The sequence below is a fragment of the Myotis nattereri genome (genome assembly GCF_964212035.1).
Source record: "Myotis nattereri genome assembly, chromosome: 2".
In the NCBI taxonomy this organism is placed as follows: Eukaryota; Metazoa; Chordata; class Mammalia; order Chiroptera; family Vespertilionidae; genus Myotis; species Myotis nattereri.
Genome location: NC_138076.1, coordinates 3,205,537 through 3,217,560, shown reverse-complemented (window position 1 = coordinate 3,217,560; position 12,024 = coordinate 3,205,537).

Sequence of the window (12,024 nt, the reverse complement as noted above, 5' to 3'; positions counted from 1 at the left end):
ATGGTATATCTTACAGATTTGGTTTTTGGATCAAGTCACATGCGACAACTGCATACAGATGCTTTTAAAAACACAATTACTATGTCAATGAAAGATACTGTAATAAAAGACACAGTAAGAGGTTGATCTTAGCAGTGATCTAGAAGACTTTGGGCTATGCCCCTGAGTCAATTTTTTTCTGAATGCGCTGAGCCCTTCCTGGAAACGGTCATAGGGGATAAAGAATTGATCATCAAACAATATGCAGCCAGCTGTGCTCCTCAATGGGAGGTCACCTCACTAAGATAGGAGACCGAGGAATTAGACATTCCCTCCTGCCGGGAGCCGGTCCATCCTTGCTGTTTCAAGGGACCTGGCATATATGGCATACTGTTCTTAATATGTTTGCTCACCTTCTTGGCACTATGTGTTTTAACCAAGATCACCTCTCTGAGAAAGGTTGTTTCCCCAGGTAGGGATTTTCCCCTGAAGTTAGGGAGGGAATAGAACCCCTTAACTAAGTGCCAGGCGGGTAATTAATCACTTTAACTACGAACAATCATGCTTAAGCTACATAATCTTTACTCGCTGGAATGGAGATAAGAAACGCCCTAACCTTTGGAATAGAGATTGATAGGATTGGAATCAACTGGTATAAATACAGATGTAACAAGACAACAGGACACAGAACCTAGACACAGAACCTAAACAGAACCTAGACACAGAATGTAGAAGGCAGAACCTACACACAGAACCTAGACACAGAACCTAGACACAGAACCTAGACTCAGAACCTAGAGACATTCCTTCTTCGCTAACTCTGTCCACACCTTTGGGGACCCCTGGACCTGCTGGGGTTGGACCCCAGAACCCTCCTAATAATAAAATAAAGAGAATGAATATCTAGGAGATGATTTTCATTTCCTTGATGATAAATTCTGAGCACTGTGTTAGTTTGCTAGAGCTGCCATGACAAAATACCACAGACCAAGTGGCTCAAGCAGATGTATATTTTCTCGCAATTTTGGAGGCTGCAAGTACAAAGTCAAGGTGTCTGTGGGTGCAGTGTAGCCTGAGGTCTCTCTCTTTGGCTTGAGGATGGCCGTCTTCTCGCTGTGTTCTCATGTGACCGTCTCTTTGTGCAGGGGCATCCTAGCGTCTCTTCCTCATCACATAAGGATACCAGGCATGTTGATTAGACCAATATGGTACTACGACCTCTTTAAACTTAATTACCTCTTTCAAGGCCCTGCCTCCAGATGCCATCACATTAGGAGTTAGAGATTCAACATGTGAAATTGATGGGGGCGCAATTCAGTTCATAGCAAGGACCTGTTCATAGCAGTGGTGATGGGAATAAAAGGATGTACAAATTGTGAGACATTTTTTGAAGTAGAAGTAAAAGCATTATTTGAGCAACTAAAGGTAGGAAGCACATTTTCCCTTCCTCTCTGAAATAAGTAAAAATATATATTTTTTAAAAAGTGGAAAAAATCTTAAATCAGTGAAAATTGGTGTCATACCACATGGTATTTTTAATAAGAGGAAAACATAATAATATTATTTAAATGAAGTTTGATGTGGGCTTTTTAATCTCCCCATAGAAAAATAAAACCCATATATATTTTCTAGAGGAAGATGATCTGATTAATGTGGGCACTGCCAATACTGCTCTGTGGTAGCACCAGGAAAACAAACCTTCAGTGATGGCACATGACAGAGAGGATGGAGGACAGAAGCAAACTAAGAATGCATTAGTGAATGTACCTGAAACATGCACGCTCGCATGAACCAATGGCCAGTAGGTAGCTCATGTCTGCTGGAGGACTTGTAGATGATAGAGAAGAGAGATTCAGGAGATTCCAAATTTGATGAGAAACCATGGAAAAATAAAGAAACCTTTTCCCTTGTTTACTATTGTACAGCCCACTCTAAGTGAAATCACCTATATTTTGGATAAAAGTATTCTCCAAGGGGGAAACACCTCAATACTCAGTATGCCATAACATGGCAAAACTTTGCAATAATGAGGACTGTCAAAAGGTAGTGCTTTTCAAATGAAAGGATCTGAAGCAGCCACAGAAGCTATTTGAAACTGTCTACAGGAAGAGCCATAGATTAAAGACTATAAACTATTAGACACCTTAAAACAGGAGAGGAAGAGACAGCCGGATGATCCCAGGGACAGATAACAAGACCAGATGGGATTCGCAGCTGGAGAGCAAACTTGGGGCAGGCGGTGAGGGCAAGGCGACCATAAAACTCACTGCCAGGGAAGGAGAAGGGACGATGCCTGCAGACATGCGGAAATCTCAGTCCAAAGCCCACGCTGACACATCCAAGTGCATTTTCTATCTGATTTGCTTTCTCTTCCGCTTGGTACTATGTTTGGCTTACATGTTACCGAATGTTATCTTTCCAATCCATCTAGAGAGTTCTATTTTCTGAAGATTTCCTCTGGGCCACATTTCCAGAGCGCCTGCTTCTCATTAGCTGGGATAAACAGGAGTGTGTTTACAGTGTGCGCCAGACTTGACAGAATTCCCCTGTCCTCCAGGGAGGCCGGGCAGGCAATGAGCAGGCTGGAACATGGATTTCAGGGCTCAGCTGGGACATGGCAGAATGGCGTCATTAAGATAATCTTTAAAAAGCAAGCTGCCTCACTCTATGTGACGCAAAAAGAGAGCCTTGTTTTGAATGCAATTTTAAGTGGTTCTAACATATGAAAGTCCATTTATGTCAAGCATATAGTGTGTAGTGATTATAAAATGTGTAACTTCTGTTCAGCAAACGTCGACTGCCGACTGTGGGCAATCTAGAGATTATGAAGATGTCTAAAACATTCTTAAGTAGTTCACAGTCTAGTGACTAAGCTAACTTACTGTAAAAATAAAACCCTTAGAAATCACTTTTAATACTATAGGGGTGCTTAGAAAATAAAGTTGTCAATCACACACTGACTTCAATTGCAAATAACCACTATCCTATAAACCTGAAATAAATGTAAAATATATTGAATGTCAACTGTAATCGACAAGTAAAAAAATTATATATAGAAGTTGAAAAAAAGTTTTAGTTCAGTCAATTACAAACAATAGATTTTTATCAGTGGAAGTAAGTAACATTATCAAGGAATTGAGAAAGTTTATAAATACGTTGATGAAAGAGAATATTTGCACATACTTTTTTACTGCTGTAAAATACTTCTCTAATGTCTTGACTAATAAAATTGATCATCAAAAGCAAGGGAAAATCCACTCACAAGTAGGCAATCACACTATCTCCCCTTCATGGAGGTAATTTCACTATCATGATGGTCCCAAGCTATCAAGACCATAAGCACAGAGAGACTGAGAAATTCAGACAAAAAACAATAAAGGTAATTTACATGTAAGTAGTTGGGAGTGAGGTATTTAATGAAGAGACAGTAGAATCTGATTTAGAATAGCATATAGAGATCTTTCTGAATTTACACGTAACTGTTAACTGTACTACTACTATAACTGGAATAGTATGTATAGAATATTAGAAATAAGTATGCAATAGAGTTCCTTTAAATATTGAAAAAAAAACGTATACAGAGAATTTTTAAAAAGAATATGTTTTTATTACTGACTGTTTAATATTGAGCAGAAGTCTAGTCCCCAGATATTTTCAGCAATATTCTGGGACCCCTCCGTTTCAGGTATTAAAAGATAATATTGAACTAGTTCCAAAAGAGAATATTTAATCTAAAAAGGCTATTTATTTCCCAAACAGCTCATTAATTACTTAAGACTCCATGCTATCCCTACATATCCATATGACATTTAACTTTGTTATTTTTATTGCTACAATATAAATTGAATTTTAAATCAAACAGTTATTTCTCTTTATAAAATAATTTTTAAAAAAGGAATTTACACTTACATCCTATTTTCCTTGGTAATAAAATAGGAAGGTCAAGTTCAAACTTTTATAAAATATAACCTGTTTCTTGATGGCTCAATCAATTTCTCTGTGGGAGCTAAAAGACTCAAGCATTTGAGAGGCTGGCAAGTGGAGTAAAAAAAAACCACTTCAGCCATTCGGTGTAAAGAGAGAAATTTACATATATGGGGACTAGAATCTTTTACACTAATATTTATCATCATTACTTTTTCTGAGTATTGAGAAAAATATATTATGAATCTACAGCAGCAATAGAATTCTACTTCATATAGTGACGATCGTGTCTCACCGTGGAAAAGAAATCTGCAGAATGGTTTGGCCTATGAGAGAGAAAGAAGAGACACAGGACACGAGGAAGGAAAGGCAAACAGGCATTTGTACCATCGGGAGCGAGCTAAACAGAGTCGGCGCAGCGAGCATGAGCGCTGCTCACCTGGAAGTCATCCAGGGTGAGTTGCTCTGAGCACTCCACTCCGGTGCTCCCTGCAGACGGTATCTGTTGGCTGAAGCCAACAGCTGAAGCCCAGCTGACCATGGACCTGAATGCAGCTTTTGAGCATAGCTTAGAGGATGACAGGGTCCCACCCACATTGCAGAAAGGGAGGTGTTCGGGACGAGGCCCAGGCACACAGGCCTTTGTCAGGTGCAGCGCTTTCATCAGAGGATGGAAAACATCTTTCACTAAAAGAGAAACCTGGAGGAGCCATGGTACATGACTAGCGAGTCTGGCAGCTAGCACCAAGAGCCACTTTCCGGGTCCAAATGTAGTTCATTATTTCCCTGTATCTAATCAACAGCCAGGCCATTGGTTTACAGTCATTTTCTCAGGAATATTCAAAGTTATTTCATCGTCACAACATACCTCCAAGCTGACGCAAAGCAAAACACGAAACTCTCACTTCCTTGAATTTTAGCTGAATGATGTTTGGATGAGCAGTTCGTTTCTCAAAAGTTATTTGTAGGAAAATGTAAACTACTCAGAAGAGGAGGCTTAGGGGCCTCGGACCTAGAAAAAAGATGGAACGCCTGAAAATAAACGGAAAAAATATCCTCAGGCGAGGATTAACACTAACAAAAAGAATCAACTAGAAATTCTGGAATCAAAAAGTACAATAATTAAAAATTCACTAGAAGGTTTCAACAGCAGGTTGAGATAGCAAATGAAAGAATCAAGAGCTTGAAGATAAGTCAGTTGAGACTATCTAATCTGGGTAATAGAAAGAAAAAAATAATGACGAGAAATGAACAGAGCATTTTCTTCTCCTTTATTTTAAATATTGTTATTGATTTTCTTAGAGAGGGAGGCAAAGGGGAAGAGAAAGAGAAAGACAAATGTGAGAACAGAGCATTGATCTGCTGCCTCCTGCACGTCCCATCTGGAGATGGAACTCACAACCTGGGCATGTGCCCTGACTGGGAATTGAACCGGCAACCTTATCATGCCCAGGACCACACCCAACCAACTGAGCCACGCCTGCCAGGGCAAGGTCATTCCTCTAAGCAGAATAGTTGTTGTTTTTTAATTGAGCTAGAACTCACATAAATTCATCATTTGAACCTTTTTAAAGTGTACCACTTCAGTGGTTTGTAGTACATCCAAAATGTGTAACCATCCCCACTATCTAATTCTGAATAAATTTCATCCTCCCTCAAAATAACCACATGCCCAGTAAGTCATCATTCCTAGTTCCCTTCGCCTCTGGGACCCTGGCAACCACTTCCCATTGCTTTGGAATTGCCTATCTCTGGATGTGCTCATTCTGGGCTTTTCACATAAACAAAATCTAACAGTATGTGACCTGTTGTGGCTTAGACTTTGTTATTTGTGGCTTCTTTCATTTACCACAAATTGAGAAATCAGCTGACAGCCATATGGGCACTCCCTTGTAGGTAATCAACTGCTTTTCTCTTGTTGCTTTTAAGATTCTCCCTTTTGTCTTTAACCCTTGGCATTTTAATTATGATGTGTCTTGGTGTGGACCTCTTTGGGTTCCTCTTGTTTGGGACTTCCTGCACTTCCTGAACATGTAAGTCTATTTCTTTCACTAGGTAGGGGAAGTTTTCTGCCTTTACTTCATCAAATAGGTTTTCAGTATCTTGCTCTTCCTCTTTTCTCCTTCTGGCATCCCTATACTGTGAATGTTGGTACGCTTGAAGTTGTCCCAGAGGCTCCTTACACTATCTTCAGATTTTTGGATTTTTTTTTTCTTTTTGCTCTTCTGATTGGGTGTTTTTTGCTTCCTCATGTTCCAAATTGGTTTATTTGATTCTCAGAATCCTCTACTCTACTGTTGAATCCCTGTAAATTATTCTTTATTTCAGTTAGTATATGCTTACTTTCTCACTGCTGTTTTCAGGATTCTCTGTTTTGGTTTTTGACAGTTTGAGTATATATCTTTGTGTTCCATGATTACTTCTTCAAATATCTATTCTGCTCCCCTTTCTCTCTTCTTCTGAGACTCCCATTATAACTATGCTTATATGCTTGATGGTATCTCACAGGTCTCTTATGCTCTGTTCATTTCTCTTCACTATTTTTTTTCTTTCTATTACCCAGATTAGATAGTCTCAACTGACTTATCTTCAAGCTCTTGATTCTTTCATTTGCTATCCCAATCTGCTGTTGAAACCTTCTAGTGAATTTTTAATTATTGTACTTTTTGATTCCAGAATTTCTATTTGGTTCTTTTTGTTAGTGTTAATCCTTGCCTGAGGATATTTTTTCCATTTATTTGTAGAGAAATTGGAAGGGAGAAAGAGAAGAGAAGAGAAATGTCTATGTGAGAGAGACACATCAATTAGTTACCTCCTTCACACACCCCAACCTGGGCCGGGAATGAACTTGTAATCCATGTATGTCCCCTTGATTGGGAAATGAACCCGCCACCCTTTGGTATGTGGGATGGTGCTCTAACATTGAGCCACACCGGCCACAGCTCTGTTTGGTTCTTTTTTATAATTTCTGTCATTTGACTGCTATTCTCTATTTGGTGAAACCTTAGGCTCATGATCTCCGTTAGTTCTTTGGCCATGGTTTCCTTTATCTATTTGACAGATTTAAAATAGGTGACTTAAAGTCTTTATGTATTAAGTTTAACTACTGGCTTCATCAGAGCACTTTTTATTAATTGCTCTTTTCCTGTGTATTGGCCATTCTTTCTCGTTTCTTTGGATGCCTCATCTGCTTTTGTGAAAACTGGACATTTAAAATATTGTAATGTGGCAACCCTGGAAATCGGGTTTTCTCCCCTCCCCGGGGTTTGTTCTCTGCTAGTTACTCTGGTTGTTGATGCTTGTTTAGATATTTGAGCTAAATGTGTAAAGTCTGTATGTTTGTCTTATTTGGCCACTGAAGTCTCTCTTCTGTTAGCTTAGTGGTCACCAACATAACAGTGCTTTTGTTGTTGCTTTACCCACATCCTATTATTTTGTTTTGTTTTTTAGTCAAAAAAGAATGTAGTGATTAGACAGTGTTTTTAGATCCACTCTGTGTGTGTATTAGGACATGCCTTTCACACTCCGCGAGGCAGTTTAACCTGGCCTTCGCCTTCGCTTTCCACTTCTGCAGAACTTGAAGGTCAGCCAGAGGTGAGAGTTTATGGCATTTTCAGGACTCTCCAGAGAGAGTAAGTACAAAGCTCTGGACCTACGAATGGCCTTATAGATCCTCAGGAATATGTCAGAGATTTTTAAAGTCCCTATTCCCCAAAGCATCGCATTCCCCTGACTTGCCTCCTAAGCTCTTTACTTAGTCTATTTTTACCTCAACTTTCATCCACGGTCCCAGGCAGCAGCAAATAATACACTTGCCTGTAAATGTTTTTGACAAACATTGTTCTTTTAGCCAGTTCTCCAGGGAACCACCATACAAGTAAAAAAATAACCAACTCCAGTTCTCTGCAAATGAGGTCTATTCTGCTCCCTTCAGTACTGGCATCTGCACCAGGAATGTGGGCTGTTATCTTCAAGGCCACTGCCAGGGTGGTGAGTAGGGAATGGGACCAGGGTAAATTAAAACACCACAAAGCTCTGTGTCCTTACTGGGATTCAACCTTTTTTTTAATTTTTAATTTAAGCATTCCACTGCTTGCTGAAAGCTATTGGTTATATTCCAGATTTCCAAGGATATTGATTCTGACAGGTTTTGCCAGGATTTTTGCAGCTTTTTAGAAAGGATCAACTTTTTAGTTTTTTACTGCACCATTTTCTCTGACATTCTCTAAGCAAAATCTCTACACATGGATAAGCCAATCAGAGGTTTATGTGAGTTATTAAAGTGTTGTGTTGTTGTTTTACTCACATCCTATGATTTTGTTTTGTTTTTTATTAGTCAAGAAAGAATGTTGAATTTTACAGAACACTTTAGAGAAAATAGCAATGCATAGAACAATTTCCTCATTTTTCTAAAATCAGTCCCTGACCTTCTAAAAATTATTAAAAATATGTGACACAAAATAAATAATTCTAGCATGATTGTATGTAAAGTGTGCAACACACTCTCACCTGAGAACCATGCCAAAAATAAATTTTTGGCCTAGATTGCTCACTACAATAGTTCATTGTTGACAATCTTTCATGGATAAAAAACAAATACAATGTGTTGGTATAAACATGCAAAAGTGATCTTCAATTACTAGAATTCTAGTAATTCAGTTCCTGTTTTTTCAATATCTCATTATACAGTAAGCAATAAATGTATTATCATTGGAGTTAATATTATGATCAGACCCAATATTATAGGTGTTGTTTTTAAATTTTTTTGAAGCCATGCATTGCAATACTTTCATAAGTGGTTCTCTACACAGTGTCTTTGGTTCACACCTTTCAATATGAGAATTTTTGGCAAATGTTTAAAGCATTTTGGTACAGAATTAAACAAAATTGAAAATACTAAATTCAAAACAGCACACACAAAGTAAGTTTCATAGTGACTAAAAAAGCACATTGTGTTTGCACTGTACACTTGGTGCACTGTAGTTTGTGTATGTGTAGAAGTGTCTATTAATCCAAAAATAATGATCTCTTATATACTCATGAAGGCAAGCATTTGCACTTTCTAGTAAGAATTTTCCTTTTTTTGGGGGGGTGGAGTGAGGGTGGAGCTGGGAAAGAAACAGTCTTAAATTAAATTAACTGTATCTTGTACTCATGGCTAGATATGGCCTGGTCTAGAGTTCATTCTAGAACCTGAACTTTCAAACTTTTGATTAGGGTTGGGTATATATTAAGCTGCTATAGTCCAGGATTGCTAGAAACAGTAAGACTCAGGTTTTGAGGAGAGGGATTCAAAGAACCTTAGAGTGGTTTTCTTTGAAGAGCTGAAGGGTCTTTCAGGAAGTTCCTCTGCAAATAATTAAACCACTGATTGGGAAAGTCCTAGGAGAGTAAAAAAAAAATGCTAGTGAAGACAGCAGAATGGAAAAAGCATGTCAATGTCATCAGTGAGGAATGATCTCTGTTCCCATTGCGCACACGGAGTGTGTACATGGACAGTTTTCGTTTTCATGGAACATCGCTGATGCCCATACATGTTTAAGAAAATACTATGCTTCCGATTTTTATTCGTGATGCATCTCTTCCTATTCCCATTCTACAGGGTTGTCTTTCGATGGTGCCTGTAGATGAATACCAGTGACTGTGTCACTAAGAGTGTGGCTTTATGAGTATTAATGCCACTCGGGGGAAGGAATTCAGAGCATGCTTTGTAGCAGTCCGCTTATCTTCACTTCTGAACACAATTACCGTGACACTGATGTATTTGAGAGTATTGTGTTTGTGTCAATAAATAGTCACTTTGAGCTATGATTTTCCCTTTAAGAAACTCTCAGGCAAAAATAGGAAGTAAAGATGCCCAGGAAAAAGAGAGCTGAGTGTCTAGACAACAAGATTAGTCTTCCTCGCTTGACCTTTACTAACAAGAATTAAGCTCAGATGTTTCGGCGGTGACAGTTTTAGAGAATTCCACTTTTTCTTTGCCTTTAACACTGTAGGTGAGAAGACTACAAGGATTTCTGCTCTTTCCTCGTCTATGGTTCCATTGTCTCGCTACACATACAGGAAGTGACCTGACGTGAATGTCACCGGCTGGTCCAGCACCATGAACATGACCTAATCAGGACCAGGACAAGTGCCCTAAGGTCTTTCCTAAAATGCATCCTTGTGATTTCCAGCAGGTGACATTTCCTCCATTTCCTCCATGTACATACATGTGAAGAGTAAAATATAATGGGCATTGCGAAGCAGGCACCTCGCATTCTCATATTTTGCCATTTAAATCATCACAAAGCATGGGCACTGATGACAGGGACACCGTTTCTAGTTGCAGGAACATTTAGGGGCCAAAGGTCAAACCAGCCCTGCTTTTGGCAGGCCAGCAGTTGCTTTTAGAGGCAAGATGTAGTCCTTGCTTTTGTTTAAATTCATTTTCTTTGAGATAAGACTCCATATCTTATTTTAGAATATTTATTTTAAATCAATGACAAAAATCAAGTGTCCAACTTAATACTCAATCTTTTTTGGAAAGAAAAGTCATGTCCATTTATAGACGATAGAGTACACCCTATAGTGTATAGTTTCCAAGCACAGCGTGTAAAATTACTAATCAATCACGTGGACAAGAACAATGGTAGGTACGTGTGTCAGCCCAAAGGAACAAGCTTTTGGTGTTGACAAAGGTTGCCGACCGCCCCGCTCCTTGTGTACAGAGCACCTCAAGATTTACTGTGAACGAGCAAGGAAACTCCGCAAAGGAGCGTGGAGGAGATCACACTTCCATTTCGTGTGCCTTTTGAGGAAATCCCAACAGAGATTAGTAGGCAAGATTTCCCAAGGGAGACCCCATCCTGCTAGAGAGGGAGCTGAAATCAGCAACAAAGCACAAGGTCAGGGGTGAGGGGATAGAGCTGTAAAGGTTAATTCCTTGATAGTGAAGACATTAGCAAGAGAGAAAATGCACAAAGAGCAAGCAGAGGCAACATCTGGAGAATTCAAGTAAGAGAAGAAATATGTGAGCTCAAGCGATGAGGCAGGACTGGAGATGCTGACACCAAACCACAGAGCTGATGGAATCCCCCAGCATGAATGGAGGCACGAGGCAGCTGGAAATGAGGGTGAGCTCTTCCCAGCATGTCTATGTGTCCGAGCACCTTTGATGTAAAATATTGTGATGCAGGCCTCCTTGGGGTCTATTAATAAAGAGGAAACAAAGAACGCAGACTAAGCACCCATTCTGAGGGACCATCACATCACTGGAGGCAATTCTGAGTTCTGCAAGACCTGTGTTCTTAAACCACCCTCAGATCTGGCTCTGTGTGCTGGTGCCAGTTAGTCAGTAAATCAGTGTGACTGGGCAGAAAAGAGAGGATAAAGGGAGAAAGTGCAGGATTTGAGGGGCTGTGCCCCCAGTGTGGCCAAGGAGCAAAGATGAGGGGCTGGCCAAGTGGAAAAGACGGGAGGCTATAGTCTGAGAGAAGCACCTGGAAAGTGGAAGACTTCAAGGGCATAACGGTTTCATCTGAATGCAAAGTCCAAGGTGTGGTCCCCACAGAGGAGAGAAGCGGAAGGCAGGTGATGTGAGTTTGGTTGGAAGAGACCAGGGGATTGAACATGAGCATGTGAGTTGCTTGTCCACACGTATCTAATTCAGAGCTAGAATGAGAGCTGAAGCTGGGATTGTGGGTAAGCAAGGTCCTTCAGCACTGGGGAGCTCCCTAAGAAATGGTGCATGGCGGTGAGAAAAAGAAAGACTGCTAGATGGTGTGGGACTGACCACGGGGCATGGAATGATGGTCTAGAACTGCACTGTCCATTCTGGTGGCCCCCAGCTTCCCATGGCTACTGAGCACTTGGACTTCAGAGGAAGGTGCACTGAGCTGTGTCAATAGCAATGACATGCCAGGTGCTGAAGACTTTGTACAATAAAAGGTTGTGAAATAAGCATCCAATTAACGATTTTATATTGATTTAATGTTGAAATAAAGATATTTTGGACAGATTGGGTAAAATACGTATATTATTAAAATGAACTTCACCTGCTTCTTTTACTTTTTTGGAAGATGGTCACAAGAAAATCTAAAATTTCCTTTGTGGCCACTCATGTGGCTCACGTTATATTTC